Source organism: Canis aureus, chromosome 3 (assembly GCF_053574225.1).
Source record: "Canis aureus isolate CA01 chromosome 3, VMU_Caureus_v.1.0, whole genome shotgun sequence".
Classification (NCBI taxonomy): Eukaryota; Metazoa; Chordata; class Mammalia; order Carnivora; family Canidae; genus Canis; species Canis aureus.
The window spans coordinates 61,793,016-61,818,074 of NC_135613.1; the positions used below are offsets into that span (position 1 = coordinate 61,793,016).

Here is a 25,059-nt window from a genome sequence, read left to right on the forward strand (position 1 = left end):
ATAAAATCCTTAAAACAGATTCTTACCCTTAAAGATAGAACTATCAGTTGTTATCAAGATATTCTGAAATCAACTAGAAATAATAACTTAAAAAAAAAACAACTCTTCTATTTTAAAATATCTAGCTTTTCACTATTCTAGTAATTAAATGGTGGATTCTAACAAATAGTCTGTTCTATGTCACATCACCTTCTGGAGGTGGTCCTTGTTCCTCTTGTCTGAGAATTTATGCTAGCAATGCTTTGTTTTCTCTTATGTCTCCCCTCTCCATCTCTCTCTCTCCCTTCCTTTGTCCCTCCCTCCCTCTCTCTCATCCTTTAATCTTTCCTTCATGACTAGCTTTTCCCTTCCCTACACATCCTTTTTTCTTTTCTTTTCTTTTCTTTTCTTTTCTTTTCTTTTCTTTTCTTTTCTTTTCTTTTCTTCTTTTCTTTTCTTTTCTTTTTTTTCTTTTCTTCTTTTCTTTTTTTTTTTTTTTTTTTTTTTTTTTTTACCTCTCTCTTTAAAAAGTTCTTTCTTTGACCTGGGTGACGGATCATTCCCTTTCCTTTATTTGTCAAAATTAATGAAAAAAACATTTATTCTCACTGTCTTCCTCTTCCTTTCGCTCCCACCTTAACCACTGACAAAGTGGCTTCACATTTCATTTCTACAAGGACTTTTCTTAGTCCCCGCTGTCCTTGAATTCTGTTGGCTTTCCTACATTGAAATCATAAATCCCTTTCTCTTTTCTTCTTGGAAATACTTCCTCCCCTTAATTGCATGCAGCTGTACTCTTTTGGTTTTCTTCTTACATGATTAAAATCTTGGACAGCCAGGATTCTGCCTGCTTAGGTCAAATTCTTACCCCATCACTACCTGCTGTGTGACCTAGCAAAGTTATTGCCCCTCCTCATGCTTAAATCCTCTCATCCAAGACAAAGTCTTATCTTTAGACCAGGTGATCTGTCACCATCATTATTGAAATAAACAATTTGCATTAAACTAATGGGTCTTCTCAAATCAAGACAAAAATTCTCAAAAAGAAAATTCTCAAGGAATAAAGTTGAATATACAGCAACTTTTGAAAATCAATATTGTACCATAGATAATGTGCTGCATTAAGCCTCACAAAGTTTTTGATGACCAAAATAGATAATATGAAACTAAAATTTAATAACTAGGCTTGTTTTTAGTCATTACTTAACAAACATTTGTTCATCCATTAAGCACCAGAGACTGTACTGGGTGCCTGGATTTGCAGTAGTGAGGAAAAGTCACATATAGATACTGACATTACACTAATTTATTCTGTAATTTAACTAATACCACCATTATTTAAATGTTTGAAACTTCCACTTGAAAACTGTGAATAAGCATTTTATTAAGGCACAGAGATGCCTGTTGCAATACAGAAATCCTTGCAGATCCCTGGTTTATTAGTCCCAGAGTCAGACATCCACGTTGACAATTATTTTATATCATTTAACCCATTTGCCCCAGGGTCTCTGAAATGACTTCTGCAGTATGTGAAAACTTCTATAATATAAGCTCAAACCAAATATATATATATATATAAGCTCAAACCTAAACTTCGTACTTCCATTTTCAAGAATTATTTAGTGACTTAGAGCCATATCATAGACAGAAAATCTCGTGTCATGCACTTTCCTGAGAGCACCCTTTGAGGGAGAGAGGGTCCGAAGTATCATCAGCATCTAGTGCAGGGAATGCTGACGTGTTTGCTGTTAATCTCATTAGTGAAAATATGTACACATGTGGAACTGGGAAATTCTGGTTGAAGAGCAGGGAGCTGTGGTTGCTAACAACAAGAAGATGACAGGAAAGGGGAATGAAGTCTCTTATCAAGTGAGCTAATCCATAATGCATTTATGCATTTATGTGTAGTCATTTTGATGACAATGTAAATCTATATTTTAATATACAGAATACGCTCTGGGAAACACATTGCAGTAAATGCTATTGCTTTTATAAGATTACCCTATTCTTTATATGGAAAGTCATATTCTCTTGTCTAATATCAGTTCAAAATATTTATTAGTCTGCTTAAAATGGTCTGCTGGCTGGCATATTGGGATGTTCTACATGGTTTATGATATAATTTTCCTTTTCCTCTGTATTTTCTACATTTAGTCACTACCCACAAAACTCATTACATTTTTGCCAGAATTTTATCATGATTCCTGAGAACTGGGGGGAGCATCAGACAAACTTTGTATTGTGTTGATATGGACATTTTTTAATGTTATATTTTATTTATTAAATATTATTTTATTAATATACTTTTCTTCTGCTCTTTTCTTATGCTATTTAATTCAGTATCTCTACTTTTAGATGAGGCAAACCTGTCAGAAACAAAGTTTCTGAGAAAACCTTGACAAATCTAAAATTTTCCAAAAAACATTAATAAGGTTTATTCTGTATATGGCAACTTTAGTGGAGGTTCACTCCTGACAGTTTAAGGCACATAGTTAACATGCATACATAAGGAAGAGACAATACTGTTTCTATTTTAGTTACAATTATAGTGTAGACCAACAAAAACTTTTTTCATTACTGGCAACTATATCTGACTAGCACTGTTGTTGTTTCTGAAAATACAAGATGATGAAATGTAGTTAATAGTGAAAAGCCTATAGTCCATCCAAACCAAGGGTCCCACCTTGTTTTTCCTTTCCAAGTTAAAGAAAGAGAGACCTAACAGGTGCACTCTGTTTGTAGGCCTGGCTCTCTATCAGTAAAGTTTCATCAACAGCTATATAACTTAGGCAATATTTTCTCTTCTAATTTTAAAATAAAATTAAAGTGTCTCTATTAAAGACACCAAGTTTTGAAGTAGTAAACCACAAAAGAAACATCTGTGTATATGGTTCATGAATTTTCTTTAACACCAAAACTAATGATGATTAAGTAACCAGAACAATAAAAGGTCAAAAAGGAATTAGGGTTTAATACATGAGAAATTATAGGAGAATTCATAGATGGTCTGAATGAACCCAGCATTCCAAGTCCAAAAGTGTGAATTTCTGTTCTTAGAAAATTCAGAGACAGCGTTAGAAACAAATGTTCCAAAGTTAGGAATATGAAAAATTACAACATGAAAACTAAGGAACTGTTTCCCCAACTTTTAAGAGTTAAATAAAGTTGATTGTATTAGAGAATACAGACCTGAAATACAGTGGCTTGCTTCCCTAGAAAGACCTTCATTGATCAGCACTATTTGCCGTAGAGAACATCTATGCTTGCTTCTTTATTGAAAGGATTCTCGTGTTCAGGAATTGGGAAATGCTGCTCAGGTGCTATGTCTGAATTTTCACAAGCCATTAATCTCTGAAAATTATTTGTCAGGCAGAGTCACAATTGATTAAAAACAAAAATAAAAAAACTTGTATCTTACAGGCATTAAATATCAGTGTTTCCCTGGAGGCAAGTTACTTCTGGTGAACTGGGGATAGTCCATGCTTTCTTCCATTCAGGGATCTAGGCCGGGCATCAGGAGGGGAGGGCTTGGGGAAGCATGCGTCCCTGAGAGGAACCCCAGTAGATATGAACTGGAGACCAACAGGGAAGATTGTTTATGTGATGGCCAGGCAGAAGGAGGACGCTGAGATTAATAAACCAAGTAACAGAGGTGGGGTCAGAGGTCCAAAATGAACAGATTAGACATTCCGTCTGGAAAAACTAAGTATATACAGGTTTTTCACAGCCCAAGACACAGAGGGAATAGAGGGAGGCACACGCGTCTCCATGTGGTAGTGCTGTGTGGCACTGGCTGTCGGGTTGGCTGCTTCTCTAGGGGTTTCTAACATGAGGATGAGCATGTTGGGCTGGTGATATACACCAGCAGGGCTCAGATCTGATGATATCCTCTTCCCCTATTGCAGAATCTCCCTGGAACTTCGTTTGGGTCCTGGGCCAGACAGTGTCAGGTGTGCATGGAAATCATTCAAGGACTCCTCAAGGTCACAATGATTGTTATAATAACACGAAGACACTAGGTCTTTTTTACTGTGCTGACATTTTCACTGACTGTGTAAGAACAGTTGGGTAAATCTGCTGGCAACTTCTCACAAATCAAGGTAGGGGTCACACACTACTTATAGTCATTGTACTTCTCATTGCCGTGTAATACACACACACACACACACACACACACACGCCAATTTTATTTATGAGTGACCCTGATAAAGCAATAAAAATTACTAGTTTTATTAAATGTTGACCCTTGAGTATATGATCTGTCATTTTAATATTCTGTGTGACAAAGTGAGAACGTGCATAAAGCTCTTCTGTAGCCTGCCAGAGCATGGTGCTTGTCTCTGAGTAAAACCCTAGTGTGATTATTTCAGTTGCTCTCTGAATGAGCCCCTTTATTTATGAAGCATCATTTACTTAAAACTCCAACAGACTGACAAACTATGATTATTCACACTTGAATATTTTGCAGATATTTTCTTTAAAAAATAGAAAAGAAAACCTAACAAAATGAAAGATGAAGTAAACTTGTCCCTTTAAGAAGACAACTGCCAAGGATAAAATCCCAGCTTTTTAAGCAAAAATTAGGTTTTTGGAAAAATGATATCTGCCACCAAGGTCTTGAGAGCCTCTCACTACTTAAAGATGTTTCTCTTGAGATTCATGGCAATATTAACAAATGTATGCTTCAAAATATTGTATAATGAAATGTATCAGCATACGGAAGATCTTTTTAACTCAGTAAGGCATTATTTTTCGAATGGCTTATGCGTGTGGCTACAAAATCAACGGAGGTAAAAGATCCATTCAAAGTGTACAATAGAAAGTAGTTTGCATAATAAGCATCTGATAGATATGAGTTTCTTTCCTTTTGTCCTACAAAAATAAACACCCACCCACACGCAGACACATACAATATGCAAATCACAATAACCAGCAATATCATATCCTCCTAGTTATCCTAAAGCTTGCCATGCTCCCATAATACTCACAGCCCCTGTTGTGTGGATAATCTCACAGAAACTATGCCTGTGAGTTTGTTTGCCATATATTACTGATGTGCTCACTCTGCCCCTTTCTGATGTCAGGGGCGGTTGTCAAGGGGGTGGGACCACCAGTTCACCAGTGATCTGGACCTGAGCAGTCAGAGGCTCCTCACCCCCTCCCCTGTCCTTGGAATATCTATTCTTCTTACCTCCCCAGCTTCCTGAAGCTTGTCCCAAGCATTGGGACCATCTGAATGATGTACATGACTGACCCAGTTAAGGCCTCCAAATAAACTTTTAAGATCTGGCAGACAGGTGCAGAGATCTTGTAGATCTACTTGTGGCCGTCCGACACAAGCCTCCTCATCAGAAAGACTCGCTGCCACCTGCCATCCTAGAACGGTCTGCCTGATTTCTTCATCTCTTCCTGTGCTCCACGTAAGGGGCCCATTTTAGATAATACCTGGGAAGCTCCCAAAAAGGCTGCAGACTGGCATGTGGGACCTTCTATCACCGTCCTTCTCTGGCAGTCCAAATAACCAGAGTTCAGAATAATTTGTAAAGGGGGAGATTTACTTTCCTTGACCTTTCCCTCGTACCTTCCAGCAGACACCAGACGCTAGCTACTTCTTGACTTTCAACAGGGCGCTCTCTTTGGATTTAAATCTAAAGTATTCTGTGCCCACAGAGAGAAAATACATAGGTCACTGTTAGAGTAAACCACTTGTTTGCTTTCATGATGCCATAATGTAGACAACTTCGAAATCCCTAACTCCTGCTTAGAAGTGCCATGAGGAAGTGAACTACAATCTGAGAGTGTTGGCTGTTGTATCTCTAGGTTTTTATCATCATTGTTTATACTAATTCATTTATCAAATTATTAATGGCTCAATCTTTCATTTCACTTTGGCTTTGGGAATCTGGTATCTGATCCAAATCCTCTTCTTTTAAAAAAAAAAAAAATCTCCCAAAACATGAAAGCCATTGGAGTGCATTGCAAAGCGTCTTTCCCTAGGTGAATAAACATCTAATCTATCCATTAAAGCAATTTTGAAAAGTATCAGGCAAAATGTGTCTAAACATATATATTTTGTGTATTTAACAAGTAAAAATTATAGTAATTAAACATATTCAAAAAAATTAAACATATTCAACTTTTATCTAAGAAAATTCTTAGAGGAATTTATTTTTCGTTTTCATTTTGTGATATTCAAATAAAGCTCAGTTGCTCAGTGTTCTCATTTAATAAACAACCTTTAATATACTTTTAGACAGTTAATGTCACCCTGGGTCTTTTTGTTGTTGTTTTTCTAATAAGTACCTCTTACTCTATTAACCCTTTTTCACATGGGCTTAATTCTATTCATTTAATCATTTTTGTTGCTTGTTGCTAGATCTATTTCAAATTTGTTCTGTTTTCAGATATCATTTTAAAACATAAGAGAAAGTCTGCACTGTGCAGATTAAGTCAGGTCCTTCACAGAGGCCAGATACCAGCCAGCCCATCCAAGCCATGCAGCACCATTGTTCTGCCATGGGGCAGTTGGCTCCCATTTGTACTATATTCAAAAATTCCTTCTTCCAGGATACTTTAAGAATAAAGTAAATCAAGTCCCCATGCAGTGCTAAAAATAATGTTAAGGAAAAAAATGAGAATTAGGTCATGACAAAGTGGTCATTCTAGTATTTATTCATTTTAATTTATCATTTTTGGAAGCACGTTCTAAAAGATTACTAAAGACAAGTGTTCTTTATCCTGAGAGGTGCTTGATTGGGTGTTGGTCTTTTGAAACAACACTTCTATCTAATACCACTTCTCATCCCATCTTTTAGACTAGTTCATCTGATTCTGATTGCATGCTACCAAAGGCCCATTTGTGAGACACCTGCTGTGGCTAACAGACTCAGGTCTGCACATGACCTGGAAAGCTCACCATTTATTGTCAGGCATTAGAGACAATTGCTCCAATGTGGGTCAGACCTATAGAAGAAGAAACAGTACCATGGCAGCACTGATATGGGAACGATTATATCTAGGAAGTCACAGAAGAAGCTGGGCATTGAAGAATAAGATGAATCAAGGCATAAAAAGCTATGGGGTCAGAGCTAATAGGGAGTTGAAAACATGAGATATATCTGGGAAAGGAAGAAAAACTCAGGGAATAGAATTCAGTTTGCATAGAAGTAGCAGAGGAATGATAAAATATAGAGACAGAAAAATATGTCAAATATGTCCTTTTTGTATCTATTGCTTGTGAAAAGATGTGAAAATGCAGCTGTACTAGAAACAAAAGAAGAATGGGAAAAAAAAAAAGTGGAAAAAAATCCTGGAGAGTTTTTGAGCCACATTGCAAAACTTTGAATGAAATAATAAAGAGATAATAAAGAATTGATGGTAAATTAAAACTCTCTGAGAACACAAGTAACATAGTTAGTGAAGGAGGGAAGAAGACAATGGAGTCGGGGAACAGGATTATCAATTGGGGGAGGCCAGAGGAGGTCTGAGTCTGGAGCAGGTGAAGTTCAAGCAGCCAACAGCCCGGATGGAACAGAACCGACATGATGAGTATACTGTAGTGAAGCAAATAAGAATGAATGGTCACAGCAGATGCTACAAGTGACCTTCCTCTTCTCTCCTCAGCATGCACCCTGGGCCAACTTCCAAATGCCGGCACCTCTGATTTTACCTCGGAGTTGTCCCTGAGCACCAAAGCCTGTTCTGCTTACTTGGTGGGTGGACTAGAAACATCGATGTGTGGTAGCCCTCAGGATCAACCATCCCTCAGCCCATGGCTGATGGGAATGTTTGGATCATTAGCTTGTCTCCCCATCTCTTGGGTGGAATAATTCTCAAGTGCTTGTTTCTCCTCTGTCTTCAATAGGATAAAGGTCCAAGAGTCCACAGTGGTCGTGCATGTTCCATTGGGTCCCTTCCATTCCTTGTATTACTTACCTTTCTCCATTGGTGTCTCCTGGGATCACTTCCCAAATATTCTAGTCATGTTCCAATTATTGGTTTTTAGGATCTGTTTTAAGGAGAACCCAAATTAAAAGAGTTAGGCTGGAAGTAGTCCTACAGATCCACAGATTGATGTGCTAACAATGACCCTGTTTCTAGGAGTAGGTCACTAATAATTCCATTGGAATTGCTGGAGATAATTCCTGGCATTCTTCTACATCATAATTACTAATGCTTTCTCCTGAGCAGAATTAAGATGAAGGGGCCTGAAATGGGGATATATGCTGTATTAGTTTTTTTACTGCATCCATAACAAATCACTATAAACTTCATGACTTAACACAACACACATTTGTTATTTTTTATTTCTACAGGTTAGAAGTATAATATGGATATCACTAGGCTATCAGGTGTCAAGAGCTCTGTGTCCCCTCTGGAGGCTGTCAGCGAGCATCCATTTCCATGCCTTTTTTAGATTTTAAGAGGCCACTTTCATTCCTTGGCTTCCTTCTACCTTCAGAACCTGTAATATGGCCTGTTTCTGACCCTTCTTCCAATAACCATATTACCTCTGACGCCAGCTAGTTAAAGTTCTCTGCTTTTAGGGACACAGGTAATTAGATTGATTCCAACCTGATAATCTAAAATAATCTCTCTACCTTAAGGTCCTTAACTTAATCACATATGTAGATCCCCCTTCTGCCATGTTAACAATTTCTGGAATTCTGGGGACTAAGATGGGCACATCTTGAAGGGGCATTATTTTCACCTAGCTTACTGGCTCATGGGAAAAAGAAAGTATGTAAGAGATGTGAAGACAATAGTACTTAAAAAGCTTGTGTGGTTTGTTTGTTTGAGTTAACTGCCATCAAAGCATAGGAGGGAAAAATTACAGACTCAGGTCAGGTAATTAACAACTAAGGGTAAGCTGTGAAGAAAGAAGACATCTATGATAATATTTAGATATACCCTGTTTCCTGCAGGCGGAATATGAGGCTGGAATCTGATCATGATAGAAGCAGGGTTGAATTCATAGCCCCAACAAGTATTATAGGAATAAGAGTGTGATAGAGGAGCATAAGTGTGTATGCACCTTAAAACCTTGAACATCCAAATTCCCTTAAAATTTCTGGGTCTAATGGCCAACATGCATATGAGAAAATGCTCTGCATCACTTGCCATCAGGGAAATACAAATCAAAACTACAATGAGATACCACCTCACACCAGTGAGAATGGGGAAAATTAACAAGGCAGGAAACAACAAATGTTGGAGAGGATGCGGAGAAAAGGGAACCCTCTTACACTGTTGGTGGGAATGTGAACTGGTGCAGCCACTCTGGAAAACTGTGTGGAGGTTCCTCAAACAGTTAAAAATATACCTGCCCTACGACCCAGCAATTGCACTGTTGGGGATTTACCCCAAAGATACAAATGCAATGAAACGCCGGGACACCTGTACCCCGATGTTTCTAGCAGCAATGGCCACGATAGCCAAACTGTGGAAGGAGCCTCGGTGTCCAACGAAAGATGAATGGATAAAGAAGATGTGGTTTATGTATACAATGGAATATTACTCAGCTATTAGAAATGACAAATACCCACCATTTGCTTCAACGTGGATGGAACTGGAGGGTATTATGCTGAGTGAAGTAAGTCAGTCGGAGAAGGACAAACATTATATGTTCTCATTCATTTGGGGAATATAAATAATAGTGAAAGGGAAAATAAGGGAAGGGAGAAGAAATGTGTGGGAAATATCAGAAAGGGAGACAGAACGTAAAGACTGCTAACTCTGGGAAACAAACTAAGGGTGGTAGAAGGGGAGGAGGGCGGGGGGTGGGAGTGAATGGGTGACGGGCACTGGGTGTTATTCTGTATGTTAGTAAATTGAACACCAATAAAAAATAAATTAAAAAAAAATTTCTGGGTCTACAGGAATGAGTGGACCATGTGGCTGTTGGAAGGCATCAGGTACCTGCTGGCTCTGGGCGGGGACATCCGTTCCTTGCCACATGGGCCTCTCAATAGGAAAAGTTACAACATGGCAGCTTATTTACCCACATAAACTCTGAGACGGTAAACGTTCTTTTAAGCTGCTAAGTTTTGGGATAATTTGTGATTCAACACTATATAACTAATAGAATGCTCAAAAGAAAGCAAATTTTATAGATAAAGCACTGAACAACAAATAAGTATAATAAGACCTCCACCGACAGGCAGGCAGTCTTTGTCCTTGGCACTTCATGGCTCTTGAACCAGTCCAGTGAACTAGTCTGTGGGATGGTTACAGTGCCAGCGATGAAGACTACACACTGGGATGACAGCACAGCCTCCTCTCATCTAGACTGACAAGGCTGTTGTCAATGATGACTATAGGAGCAGGCAAGATCAGAGACAGCCTTCAGTGCACCACAGCTGCTTGTGGCCACTAACCAGCTACTTAGTGGCATATTGTTCACATCGGATCACGTGTGCTTTATCTTTACTGAGACTGATGTGTTTTCTTGGAATGAGTTTGTCTTCACCTATTCAGGCGTCACTATCTCAGGCTCACATAATATCTGTTTTATGATCATGGATTTTCCTAATGTGGTCTTGGGCTAATGGACCTATTTGACAGTAGAAGAGATATAAAAAATAGGACAATGAGATTTGTTGGTCCTATGTCATACTGTATCACTTAGAAACGGTTTTCTAATAGAACATTAGAATGACTTCATAAAAGCTCATTTGAATTGAGCTCTTTGGGTGAATCTTTGTAGGACTGGAGTTGAAGCCAGTAGCTATTATATGGTGCTGTATCCTCAGGAGTAGAATAGATACCTCTGAGATTAGAAGTACGAGTACAGGCTTTGTGCTCAGCGGGGAGTCGGCTTGAGGATTCTCCCTCTCGGTCAGTCCCTCCCCCTACTCATGTGCGTGTACACATTCTCTCAAATAAATAAATAAATAAATAAATAAATAAATCTTTAAAAAAAAAGAAGTAGGAGTACATCTATCTCTTTTGCCATCACTGTCAGTCATTGACTCACTTGGGTGATTTTTACCTCCTTTTCTCTGAATAACTCTCTAGAATTCTGGTTTTGGAGGGAGGATGCTCATACTAGGGACCCACTACAGTTCCATCAAACCTAGAGATCTAGAGGTTCTATCAGAAGTGATTGACTTATTAAATTGAATTATATTGAATATTATTATATTGAAGTGAAAGATTGCTGCTCTGCTACTGGATTGGAGAGGAGTGTGTCTAGATCATGTAACTTTGTGAGATGGCTGAAATCAGGGATGCTGAGTTTCTCTCATGCCTGGTGATAAATATAAATGGGCAGCTGCAGCAAGCCTGGTCTGAAAAGGCATGGTAACCAGGATGAAGATGTGAGTTTCCTGTCAAGGATGAAGATCTGGCCTCCTCAAACAGCAGAATTGTTGGCCAAGGATTAGTAGTATCTACAACAGTCAGTAGAAGAAGGAGATAATGAATGTCAGTTATACCCTTGGGACCCATTGGTGCAACAGAGACAGTAATAGTGAATATAAGAAAATAAAAAGAACTTTATCTTTTTAAATTTAATTTTATTTTTTTATTCATGAGAGACACAGAGACAGAGAGAGAGGCAGAGACACAGGCAGAGGCAGAAGCAGGCTCCATGCAGGGGCCTGATGTGGGACTCGATCCCAAGACTCCAGGGCTACGCCCCAGGCCGAAGGCAGTCACCAAACCACTGAGCCATCCAGAGATCCCCTGAAAAGAACTTTAGATAGAATCTGAGTAATGTCTAAGCAAGATTCCCAAAGCTATCACCGGCAGACATCTTGGACATTAAATTTTGGCAGTGATAATAGTGTTCTCTATCAAATACTGTTTTATTTTCCTTTTTCTGAACCCACTCTTGGTACCCCTGGCAGAGTGACTGGGTTATGACAGTGGGATGGCAGTGAGAGTTATATAGGCTGGTTATGAATAATCTTCCATGGACTCATTCAGTCTCTTCTCCCCTGCCATTATGAGCAGGAAGGTACCCGTGTCTGATTTTATGCCCCACAATGGAGGCCCTTCCCTGACTGGCATAATTTCATTGAGTCAACAACAAATTATTAATATGTTAAGCCATTAAAATTTCAGGAATGATTTGTTATCACAACATAGCATACCCTAACCTGACTATTATTACTGAAAGAAGAAAACAGCAGGAGGAGGAAGAGGGAAAAGAGAAGAGGAGAAGGGAGAGGAGGAGAAGCAGCTCCTCAGTAGATGGACATACCAGGATGGACACAGAAGAAAATTTAATGAGGCATCAAACATTGACCTCAATTCTCTCACAGGGAAAGGCAAAGGGATAAAGACATGATGTAAGAGGACATTTACAGAGAACTCCGGAGTTTCCAACAACACCTAATGTGTGTTCAGGAGAAAGAGTGGAGATAAAAAATCTACAACAACTATAGAAGAGAGAAAGAAACGTCTGTGCGGAGGCCTGCCTCCGGGCTCACATGGACAAGGACCGCCGAATGGCCAACAGACCACAGTTGACAGGAAACAAAGAAGGAGGTGAGGAGAAAGAGCCACCAGCTGGTTGGAGCTGAGATAAAGTTCATTTTGATTTCAGAATTGAGTTACTCATTTTAAGAACATGTGAAAACATTGGTGGCGATGCAAAGGGAGAGTGTCTATCAAGAAAAAGAAAGAGAATAATGAGATAAACAGGGAAAGAAGCAGAGGGAGGGGCCCTCGGTCACCTGGATCCTTGGGAGGTTTCTGGTACGTGCATGTCCTGGTTGTGCTGGGTTTTCTGTGCCTGCAGACCTTCCACACTGTGTCTTTCCAGGCCGTGTGTGCCCTGCAGTCAAAAAGCAGCATCTAGAATTCCCCTGCACGTTTCTCAATTGCACCCCTACCTGCCTCCTCAGCTGTGTGTCCTGTCGCTTTCGTCAGCACAATCCTCTTCACTCATTCCTAATACTTCGCCCCTTCCTCACAGAGGAAGCCCACACTTGCCCAATGCCGTTCTGTCTCTGCTTCTGCTTCTGCCTGAAATGCCTCTTTCCCTTCATCCACCCAGCAAATTCACACTTACTCTTTAAGGATCAGATGAACTGTATTCAACCTGCCTGAGAACTTTTCCTGTGCTTTGAAGGAGACTTCCTTGCCCTTACCATGTGAGGTCTGGTGTTGACACATGATGAAAGTGCACTGGGCAGGGAGGCCTCCCCTTGGCTGCCCGTGTGCGGTGCTCCCTGGGCTGGCCGTACCTGATGCAGGCTCAGCCCGCTCCTTGTTCTCTGCTCCTCTCTCACTGCCTGTCTCACAGTGCGCAGCCCGACTGGCCCACAAACCCCGACTGAGGCCATGAATCAGCAAGATGGGTTGTTTGCCCTCAGTCACACGCCATCAAGTCTGGGCATGGTCACCGTGTAATTTCATGAGATGACTGAAATCATAAAACGATTTTAACTTTATTTCATTTTCTTTCATTTATTCATTTAGCTTGATCATCTACACAATCTAAAAGTATTTGGGGTCAGGAGAGCTGAGAGGACGATTAATTCAACAACCATCAAGGCATATGACAGCCCTCAAGGCAGCTCGGAGCCGCTCCACTCACCAGCTGCTTCTGGACGCGTCTGCCAAGTTGCCAGACATTGTGGAAAGAGCAGTTGCTTCCCATATGACATCTGTGATATCAGGTGGGTCTCACCACGTCCTTGTGCTAGGCCAGGCACTCCTAGGCTCTCCTACCATTTTCTTCAGTTTGTGAACTAAAAGCACATTATATTTTTTTCTCTCTCCCGTAACAGTCCTGGTTGCTTGGCCTTCTTGCAAATAAGATTCAAGAGAAAATTATACATGGCATATGTCTATTTTGAGGAGGCCAAGGGCACTGCCTATTTTGGCATTTTACAGCAAATTTAATCTGTAGTAAAGGTATTGTCCCAGTTAGGAGTTTATAAAAATGTAAGCTAATCTCACACTCACATGCTCACACACACATACTCATAAACACAGGCACACACGCTTACACACACACATACACAACCTTTTTGGCCTGAATTTTACATTATTTTACTGGAGTGAAAATACATTTCTAAAATCGTATGATAGTAAGTAACACTTGTTCAAGGCCTTTATTTTGCCTTAGAAATAGCAGGCCTATTAAAACCAGTAAAGGAATATTTCTTTTGTTATAAATATGCAGCATTTTGTTCAGAGTATTTTGTATTTTGTTCAGAGCATTGCTCCAAATTTAAACATATAGGCCTAAATTGCATTCCCAACCAATTCAGCTTGTTTTGAATTGAGCTTTCCAAATAGACTGTTCAACCATCAGCAGCTCAGTTTTAAGAAAAGAGCAGAATTGCAAGGCACGCTAGCACATGGGTATTTGGTTGACCGCTGAAGCTGAAATTGCTTTCATGCTTCTCTTCTCACTCATCAAGGCAGCAACAAGCACTCGGTTTGTGAAAGCGGAGGAGACTTTATTACGTTATTCTACTTTTTTAATGGCATCATTTACATACAGCGAAATTCATCCTCTTTAACAGATAGTTCTACGTTGTGACGAATGCATGAGCAAAGTCACATTCCCATCAGGGCATCCGAAGTGCAGAAAAGTTTCCTGCATCCCGTGGAAAGCACTGGTGTGCTTTCTGTTCCTCTGCCTGTCTCTTCAGAATGTAACGTAAATGACATTGTGTTAGGATGTAGCTTTTCCACTCTGCCTTCTGGGACTTAGTATAGTGGATCTGAGTCTGTGCATGTTACAGAGTCTCTCCATAGTGTATTTTCTTTCTGTTGCTGACCAGTATTTCATTACGTGGATGTGTTACACTTTGTTTATTCCCTATTTGACAGATATCCCAGGTTGGATAGTCATGAATAAAGCCTCTCCAAAAATCCACCTCCAGGATATTGTATGAATAAAAGAGATTCTCTCTCTTGGGTAGATAGGAGTGGGCCTGTTCTCTTGCATTGTAAGTTTATGTTTATAAGAAACTGCCAAACGGCCTCTTGCCTGATTCCAGTCTTGCTGGTGAGCACCCAGTGGAGGTTCATGAAAAGGAGCTTTAGAGCCATGATGAAGAACCTGTGTATCTGTGGCTGCGGGGGGCTCGTCCTGTGGAGCTTACACTCACCCGCACTCTGCCTTTAGAAATGTGTAAACCAATGTAGCTGAATTCTTCATGCTTTTAATGGCACCTGCTGTCTTTTCCTCCCATGTTCTACCACAGATAATCCTGGGCTCATGTCCCGTCCCATCCAGGGAACTTCTGTCTCTCTTTAGATTTCAGTCTACTTTTTTGCCATGTAACCCCAGCTTTCTGGTAGATTCAAGAAAACATGTGATTCTGTAGTCTGTTCTTTTCTTGTTGTTAATGGGGAAGCAATGTTCCTTCCAGTTTTCTCCATCCCAAATGGAAGCTTAGCTAAGCGGAGGTTTTTTAATGAGGCCAAATTATCATTTCTGATGCTCTTAAGCATATTTAAATGAACAATCTTTAGGTAAGTGAGCTGCCCAGTGAAGGCGAGCCTTGGCAGAAATGCCTTGAATATTTTAAATGCAAATTAATCTCTCCAGTTTAGTTGTCTTGGAAACCTAAGGAGATATTCTCCAGAGTTGACTTGGAGTTTTGCAAAATATACTGATATAATAAATAAAGAACCACTGTGTTGATCATTGTATATTCACATCATGAAGACAGAGCTGCATATAAAAATGGAGACATTTTGACATAAATTAGCCACTAAGACTTGCTTCAAAAGCTTGTGAGGAAAAGCCATCCTCTTACCGGACTTGTCACCTTCTTGTCATGTTGTCAGTTGTGTGTGATTCCTTGTTTTCTCTTTTCTTTGTGTAGTTCCCCTAATTCAACATCCATGCCCTGATGGTGAACTTCTGCAAATTTTTTAAGGCCCAAACTATCTTGTAAAAATTCCTGCTCCTCCTCTCACCAGAGGCAATGGTGGTTTTGCTTTGGACTGCAATCCACTTTGCACAGATATGTTCCAGTGAAGTGGCAGATATTCTTTATTATTCTCTCTGCCCTTCTTTCTTCATCACAGAACTCTGGTTTTATGTAGGTTTTAATTTTCTCCAGATGTATGACATCTTTGACAAATTCCACTCTCTTTAATTGGGAATAAAAGGGACTCCACAGTCGAATTCCAGCTAAACCCTGCATCTTCAAGGTTTGTCGTTCCTTGCCTCAAACACCAAAAGGCTTCAGGTGCACTTCACAGACCATTGGATTTCCCTCCTCCTTGCCTTGCCTCAGAGCACTGCCTTCTTCTGCAGTCACTTCCTCCCCCACTAACACACTTGAAATCAGCTCTGGAAGCCCTTCCTTCAACAAGCCTTGACTGATTCTCTCTCTGGTTTGTGACGTTGGCCCCAAATATGTCCCCTTTATCATCCCCACCATAACGTGCATGATGGAATTATCATCTGCTCATCTGTTTTCTCTCTCTCCTTGCGCTCGGGGCCTCATGAATGCAAAGACTGTCTTCCTCAGCATTATTTCCTCTGCACAATGCCTGCCACATTCAATGAATATTTCTGTTTGATGGTTCATTTAGAGGACAGTACTTTTCCTGAATTAAAATTCATTGTATCAGGAGATTAAAAATATAAGCTGCAGACAGGAAGAAAATATTTGCAAAGATGCAGCTGATGAAAGACTGTTATCCAAAATATACAAAGAACTCTTAAAACTCATTGATGAGACAAGCAGCCTAGGTAAAAACTGGTCAAAATACCCTAACAGACACCCCAACAAAGAAGATGTCCAAATGGCAAACGGGTCTATGAACAGACACTCAACATCATGTGTCATTAGGAGATTGAAAACTAAACTACAGTGACAAACCACTACACACCTATTAGAATGGTTTGAATCTAAATCACTGACAACACCAAATGCCAGCAAGGATGTAGAGCACAGAGAACTATAATTACTCATTAATCAAGGGAATAGTACAACCACTTGAGAAGATAGTTTGGCAGTTTCTTACAGAGCTAAGCATAGCTTTGCTACAAGAGCCCATCGTCATATTTCTTGATATTTATCCAGTATTTTATAAATATATGCCTACAGAGCATATCTCTCATAAATAAACAAAAAAATCACACAAATAAATAAGTAAATAAAATCTTTTTTAAAAAAGATAAAAATATATATGTCTACAAAAACCTGCACATGAAGATTTATAGCAGCTTGATTTATTCATAATTGCCCCAAATAAGAAGCAACCAAGATTTCTTCAATAGGTGAATGGATAAACAAACTGTTATAGACATAGATTAGAATTTTATTCATTGTTAAAAAGAAATCATGTAGTAAGGCACGAGAAGACATAGAGGAGGGGGGATCCCTGGGTGGCTCAGCAGTTTGGCACCTGCCTTCAGCCCAGGGTATGATCCTGGAGTCCCGGGATTGAGTTCCACGTCGGGCTCCCTGCATGGAGCCTGCTTCTGCCTCTGCCTGTGTCTCTGCCTCTCTCTCTCTCTCTCTCTCATGAATAAATAAATAAAATCTTAAAAAAAATGGAGGAAACTTAGATGCATTACTGCTAAGTGGAAAAAACAATCTGAGGAAGTTGCATACAGTTTAATCCCAACTATGTGACTTTCTGGAAAAGGCAAAAATATGGAAACAATTAAAAAAAAAAGTGGTTGTAGAAGAAGAAGGAGGAAGAGGGAGAGAGGAGTGCAGAGGTGAAGCACAGAGGGTTAATGAGGCATGAAGGTATTTTGTGTGATCCTGTAATGCTGGTTACATGTTGTTGTACAGTTTCCAAACTCCATAGGGTATACATCACAATGAGTGAACACTTATGTAAATTTGAACCTAACTACCTAATAATATGTCAAAGTTGGTTCACAAATTACAACAAACATATTACACTAATACAAGGTATTCATAATAGGGGAAGCTGTTGGGGATATGGGAGAACTCTAATTTTTGCTTAATTTTTCTATAAGCCTATAACTCTAAAAATAAAATGTATTAATTTTCTTAAATCAGTGCACAGCAATTTACAAAATATAAGCTCTTTTCTCCCTGAGGACCATGAAAATGGTTTGGAAATGAATAGTGGGTACAGTTTGCAGACCACTGTGTCGTGTACGGGAGAGAGGTAGCTGGTTTAGAACAGCTGCAGCATAGACACATGAGTTATGAGAACAAGATCATGGTTAAAGTCAGGTATGTTGCCCAGACACAGTCTTGCTTTTCATAAAACTTGATTCTCCATGCCTGTCAACATGAGATGGATCATGAGAGACAGAAAACCAAACATCTGGCTCACTGGGCCCCTCCCTCATGACTTTGCAGTCACAAGGGCTTTCCTTACTCAATTTCTCTCTCCCTTTAAACATTACCTCAGGGTGATTGGATGACACATATCATTAATACCACTTTACACACGAAAAGACGCAAGCTTGGGGTACCCGGGTGGCTCAGTCAGTTAAGTGTCTGCCTTCAGCTCAGGTCATGATCTTAGGGTCCTGGGATTGAGCCCCACATCAGACTACTTGCTCAGTGGGGTGGCTGCTTCTCCCTTTCACTTTGCTGCTTCCCCTGCTCGTGCTCTCTCTTTCTCTTAAATAAATTAAATGTTAAAAAATAAAATAGAGGAAAAGACACAGACTCAGAAAAGTTGAAGTTGCAGCAGGACTTGAAACAAGTGTCCGGTCTCTACAGCCTCTAGCTGACCCACGTCCACCCTGTTATCATCATGATAGGTGTAAATCTATGTCTCTTTCTCTCTCACCAGCTACAACATTTTTGGCAAACAATAGACTGTTATATTTTTGCACTGGTCTGGTGTCATGATTTATCTTCCCATGTACGATCTTGTTCAGTATAAACAAGTTCCCTGTCATCTTCTTGCTGCTTCTTTTCTTCTCCTTCCTTCCTCTTCTCCTCTGCCTCCTCCTCCTTCTTCCTACTTTGATAATTTATCTGAACCATTGCATTATGGATTTAAGTATGGCTTGCATATACTGGGGGATATTTAATTATGTAAGTGTTTTCTCCATATCAGGTTCCTTCACATATATAGGAGTTTCATTTAATTTCATTTTATATGAAATTTGGTAATAGGTGGAAACAAGTAATTAAGATTCATATTGGCTCATTTTAGAACTGATATAGGACATTGCCATATAAAGAACAACAAGGCATTTGACTAGGGCATATTCTCGTGCTGTCAACATAGGGGTACAGGGAAGTACTAGGAGACAATCTGAAACGAAACAGGTTAACTGTCCTTGGTAAGTGCCTTACATGTATAGCAGTAGTGTTGAAAAATGTTTTTTTAAGAACAATTTATTTATTTGAGAAAGAGAGAAGGAGTGCATTGGGGAAGGGCAGAGGGAGAAAGAGTCTTAAGCAGACTCCCCGCTGAGTATGGAGCTCAACTCAGGGCTCAATCCCACAACTTATGATATTATGACATGAGCTGAAACCAAGAGTCGGCACTAAACTGACTATGCCACCCAGGCACCCTGAAAATTTTGTAAACAAATGGAGAATTCCCATAGCTCAAACATTTTTTCCCCAAATATATCTTCCAGAGAAATTGGAAATCAAGTAGTTGATAAATGCATCCGTACAATGTATTTGTAAGGGTTGCTGTTTTAAACTCAAACTACTTATGTATACAAACCATTTATATTTGTAATGTAAGCTTTAATTATAGGTTGAGCTAAACTGTACGGTCTATACAGAATATAAAATTACACTAATGTGATCATTATTTTTATGTTGATTGTTAAAATTATTTCACACCAGAGATTTGTTACATTTAACAGGACCGAAATTAGAGTATATCAATTAAGTATATTACCCAGTAATTAAATTGAACTGATAATTGAGTTACTATGTTTATTGCTTTAGGGAAATGCTAAAACCAAGATAATATTCTACCTCGAAAATATAACAATGCACAGTGTGTACCTTTGTTGTGCATGGCCTTGAATTTACATCTCTTATCGCTTATAGTTTAGTATGTCTCCATATTTGTCCATAATGGCTCTCTTGTGTATTCAGTTATGAGTTAAATTAACTAGTACATATTTTTACAACATCATGGAAACAGTGAAACTCTAAGGTTCCACTCGACCAACTCTCAAATCCCTTTTCCTCCTTAAAATGATTCTTCTTACTGCAACCAGTGGCTTTGATAAAGAGAAAAACAAGAGTCTTGGATAATCCAAAATTAGCTCCACCACCAAACCTAGACTGATGGGCAAATCCTAGTCCCCAGAAATGAAAGTTCCCCATTATCCACTATTTCTCTTATGCCTCTGTTCAGTAAATATTTACTGAGCAGCTGTTATGGGTAAGGCATCGTTAGGAGCACGTGCATGAACCATAATCAAAACTGAGTCTCTGCCCTCATGGAACTTACCTATCAGTTGGAAGAAGATGGAAAGAAAAGGCAAATAAATGAAAACCATGGCATGGAGTGAGAAGCACGACTGGAAGAAATGTTGAGGCATAAGAGAGTTAGGTTGCTCAAGAATGGTGTCTCTGATGGAGCAGGGGATGGATAGAAGAGAGTGGGAGAGCATTGCATGCTGCGCAGGAAGAGTGCAGGAGTCAGAACAATGAACCGTGATCCTAAAGGCAACAAGTATTCTTGGTAAGAAAGAGGAAGAGCAAGAAAGGCCATGACCCTAGAAAAGAGTAGATGACGGGGAGAGTAGTGAAAATGATGTCAGAGCATCAGTGAGGTGACAGATCATCAGCCCTCATTGACAACTGTCAAGATGTGAAGAACTAAATAAAAATTTTAGGATTCACTGAAAATCCTCCTTATAGATGGGGGAAATGACTTTGTCACTAAAGACATATTCTGGAAGTATCCTTGTTTATTTGAGTGAAAAGGCTTTATAACTACAGAAGTGAAAGTTTGGGGGTGCTTAGTGGCTAAGGGTTCAGCCACACAGAATGGTGTCAATCAGGTGCGCTGAGCCAGAGAAACAGTATTCATTGGGACAATACATAAAATTAGAAGGTGCATGTCTGCAGACCACAGGGATAAAATATCTAGGACTGAAACATCCAGTAAGAGCTAGATAATTTGATGGATTGGAGCAGCAAGTGTTACTCAGTTAAGTACAATCATAGATCAGGACCACTGCAGAAAATGGGCCAGAGAAAAGTAATCTCATTGATTTCTCATTCTGCTGGCCCCCTTAGAAGATGACTGCGATAAAAATACAGTTCTGTTCTGTCTTTTCATCTTTAAAACAGAAATTCAGTTCTGTTCAAGTATCCCAGAATTAGAGAGTTTTATGGGACCCTGGAGACCATTTGATCCACTCATTCTTGGCCATGGTAGTATGTCAGATTCATCCGGGAGGGCTTTTTAAAAATACTGATGCCACCGACAGATCCTTCATCTATTAAATCAGAGTCTCTGTAGTATAGGGTCCTGACATTTGCACATTTGGTTAGTGTCCCGAATGCTGCTGGGGTGCGGGCAGATTTTAGAACCTCCAGTCCGTTTCCTACCTGTGTCTTTCAGCTCCACCAGCCAGGGATTCTCATGGAAGAAACCATCAGTTGACTACTTTTAGTTTTTACTTGTATCCAATCAACACTTGCCTCCTTGTAATATCTGTCCTTTGGTCATTTTCCCCTCCTCTGGGATTCCACAGAGCCCTCTCCTTCATCTTCCATGGAACTATCCTCAGATATTTGGGACTCTCCCAATCCTCGTCTCCATGTACAACATTCTGAGTTACCATGATGCTTCTTTAAGTCGTTGTTTTTAGACCTCTTGTCTGCCTGACCTTTAACTCTTTCTCATCTGTGCATTTCTGCTGCTGAATATATTCTTCTGTCCTGGTAAATTAAAATAACTAAAGTATGTACCAGTTTCTTTTCTCGGTCCTATCAAGCTATCTCTATTCAGTTTGTACCGATGGTACCATATGTTGAAGCTTAAGGGTGGCACACAGAAGTGTTAGGCACGATGCTGACCATTCTGTCCTGCAGAATCATGCTGATTGGAAACCATATGAGATAGAGTCTGCTTGTACTCTCATTTAACACAGATAAAGTGCCTGATTTACAGTGATCAATGTTGGAATCACACAACTTAAGAAGTAGGAGAGCTGGGATTCAAACTCATTTCTTTCCTGATCTAGTAGTACAACTCTTAAACTAGTGGTATACTCTTCCTAAATGACACCAAGCCCTGGAGACACTGAGGAAAGCCCTGGTCAACTTCAGAGTCTGTTGGGTTCTCCATTACAAACAAGGGGAGGGAATCATGCAGCAGGCAATGGAAGAATTTAGGGTTGTAGAAAATAGACCAATGAACTTTAGAGTCAGAATTCCAGGTTCAAACCCACTCCTCTGCTGAGCAGCCCCATGACACTGAGTAAGTTAGTGAATTTCTTTGATTTTTCTATTTTCTATTTTAAAGTAGTATTGAACTCTGAGGTGTATGGTGACTCTTGAAGCAGTGACCTTTTCTTAGAACTTTTTGCCCATGTTAACATCCTGATACATAGTAAACAGTCACTCAAAAATCATTTCTTCGTGGTGAGAGATAGAATATGCAGAGCACTGAGGATTATTAGGATGGTGCAAATATTCATTTTATTATAATGATGGATATGTCACTATGCTTTTGTCCAGAGTCACAAAATGCGTAACACCAAGAGTGAACCCTAAGATACACTGCTGACTTGGGGTGAGTGTGATGTGTCAATGTAGGTTCACCCTTGCAGGAGTCTGTGCATGTGGAGGGGCATCAGGTACATGGAAAGTCTCCGTACCTCCCTCTGAGTTTTGTTATAAACCTAAAACTGCTCTAAAAATAAAGTCTTTAAAAAACTCCAAACGTGTTAGAGGTAGCAAGGTTACAGTGTGTAAAGGAGGAAATACAAAAGAAGATCATTCAGAGAGAAAACACGTTCAAGGGAATTTTTGGTTTGTGCACTGGTTATTTTTTATGGTAAGGAAATAGCATATATAGTTGCATGTATGTGTTTGTATATATAGCACACAAGTATATACTTTATATGTATATAAGGCAAAGAGAGGACTATATATACTCATACACACATACATATATGTGAACATATCGAAAATATATTAATACAGATTAAAGGTGCATTACAGGGATCCCTGGGTGGCACAGCGGTTTGGCGCCTGCCTTTGGCCCAGGGCATGATCCTGGAGACACGAGATCGAATCCCACGTCGGGCTCCCAGTGCATGGAGCCTGCTTCTCCCTCTGCCTGTGTCTCTGCCTCTCTCTCTCTCTGTGTGTGACTATCATAAATGATTAAAAAAAAAAAAAGGTGCATTACAGATGCAAACGGAAAGAGGAGGATTGGGAGCTTCTTGACAATGTGATAGAGTGAGGTCCTTATGTAGGAGGCCAGACAGAATGAGATCAACAGTTAAGGAAAAAGTTGTTTTGGAAAGAAAGAAGCTGAATTTGGAAAAAGGAAGCGCTTTGCTTCTAAAGCAGGGAGTAGGCCAGCCTAGTTGATGGGTCAGCTGTGTCTTGAGCAGGACACAGAGATGGGAAAACCTGGGAAAATGACAGGGTTAAGGCTTGCAAATGATGCTATTTTAGGAACATAGGATGTGGTGTAGTCAGCAGGGTGTTTGTTAAGAGTTTCCTTGAAGCAGCCTTTTGAATAAAAAGACTTACCAGTGGCAGTGAAAGCCAGTATACAACCAGCAGGAACATAATTTCCACATAGCTTTGGGATGAGTCCCCCCAAATTGTGAGTTGTTCTGGTTGTATCACACACAAGTTACTGCTCTTGAAAAAGATAGCCCTCCCTATAAATTCTCTCTCCTGACTGAGTGGCCCCATCTGTCAACCAGTTGTAGCTTTCAATTTACCAACGTACCTACATCGAGTTCGTCTAAATTTTCTTTCTTTTCTTGTTTCTTTTCACTTTGATATTTCAAAATTGCAGAGATGTTGCACAAATAAAACAAGGAGCCCCAGTACACCTGCCAGATTTACCACCTGTTCACGTTTGGTTGCTAATTCCTCATTCATATGTTTATGTATAGGATTTTTTTAAACCATTACAGAGTATCTTGGAGATATCATGGTCCTTACTACCCTTATGTACTTTCATGTCTCTTTCTAAAGATTAAAAAAAAAATAGCCTCATAAAACCTAAGGTCAGTTATCAAAATTAGGAAATGCAACATTTACACATTATTATGGACATGACATTCCATATATCCATTTTATTGATTATCACAATAATGCTTATAGATTGATGTTTTCCCCTGGTCCAAGATCTAGTTAACAGCTATCTTAAAAAAAAAAAAAAGATTTTATTTATTTATTCATAGAGACACACAGAGAGAGAGGCGGGAGGCGTGGGGCAGAGACCCAGGCAGAGGGAGAAGCAGGCTCCAGGCAGGGAACCGGATGCGGGACTCGATCCAGGGTCTCCAGGATCATGCCCTGGGCTGCAGACGGCGCTAAACCGCTATGCCACCGGGGCTGCCCTAGTTAACAGTTATCTTAAAGAATTAATTTTATAATTTAATGTCCCCTAAGCCTTTCTTCATCTGGAACAGTTCTTTAGCTTTGTTTTTATTCCTTGATTTTAATTTTTTTGAAGAGTGTAGGATTTTTGTTTTTTGGGTTTATTTTTTGGGGAAGAATAATTCCAGATTTGGGGTTGTCTACGATTTAGCCATTGTTAGAGTTATAGCAGGGGCACCATTGAGTAGAAGCTCTCGTCTTCCTAGTGCATCACACAAGGAGGCACAGGATGCTGGCACATCCCGATATTGGCCATGCTAATTTCATCACTGAGTTATGGCCACGTCTCAATACTAACAATATGTGGACAGATGGGTTGAGGAGGGACCTGCCCTGTGGTCCTTCTAACTGGACTCAGAGACAGATTAACAGGAGAAAATCCTGTTTACTAGGCATCCCTATGGGGAATCCACACAGACATGGAATTCCAAAGACAGTGAGGCAACTTGAAGCTATCTGAGCTCAGGGCAGGGGTAGAATCTGAGGACAAAAGGGAAGACAACCATTGGCAGGAAGGTGAAAGGAGATATTTGAAAAACAAAGGTGGCCCTACTGTGTTCATAAGGAAAAAGGTCTCTGTTAATAGCTCTTTTCC

At 39.8% G+C, this 25,059-nt stretch overlaps 2 long non-coding RNA genes across 18 annotated transcripts in view; one reads left to right on the forward strand and one right to left on the reverse strand.

The window, feature by feature from the left end:
* The window catches only part of LOC144311165 (uncharacterized), a 51,849-nt gene extending 43,776 nt beyond the window's left edge, over positions 1-8,073 (reverse strand). For 7 of the 10 annotated variants that reach the window (XR_013376731.1, XR_013376729.1, XR_013376730.1 and 4 more), the window contains exons 1-2: positions 4,968-5,077; positions 3,169-3,330 (exon numbers count right to left, since the gene is read on the reverse strand). This is a non-coding gene — a long non-coding RNA (uncharacterized LOC144311165). The other 3 variants (XR_013376732.1, XR_013376738.1, XR_013376737.1) reach the window with 3 other exon arrangements.
* The window catches only part of LOC144311166 (uncharacterized), a 243,173-nt gene that overhangs the window by 83,684 nt on the left and 134,430 nt on the right, over positions 1-25,059 (forward strand). For all 8 annotated transcript variants that reach the window (XR_013376741.1, XR_013376747.1, XR_013376743.1 and 5 more), the window contains one exon: positions 13,408-13,607. This is a non-coding gene — a long non-coding RNA (uncharacterized LOC144311166). The remainder of the gene's footprint in view (positions 1-13,407; positions 13,608-25,059) is intronic.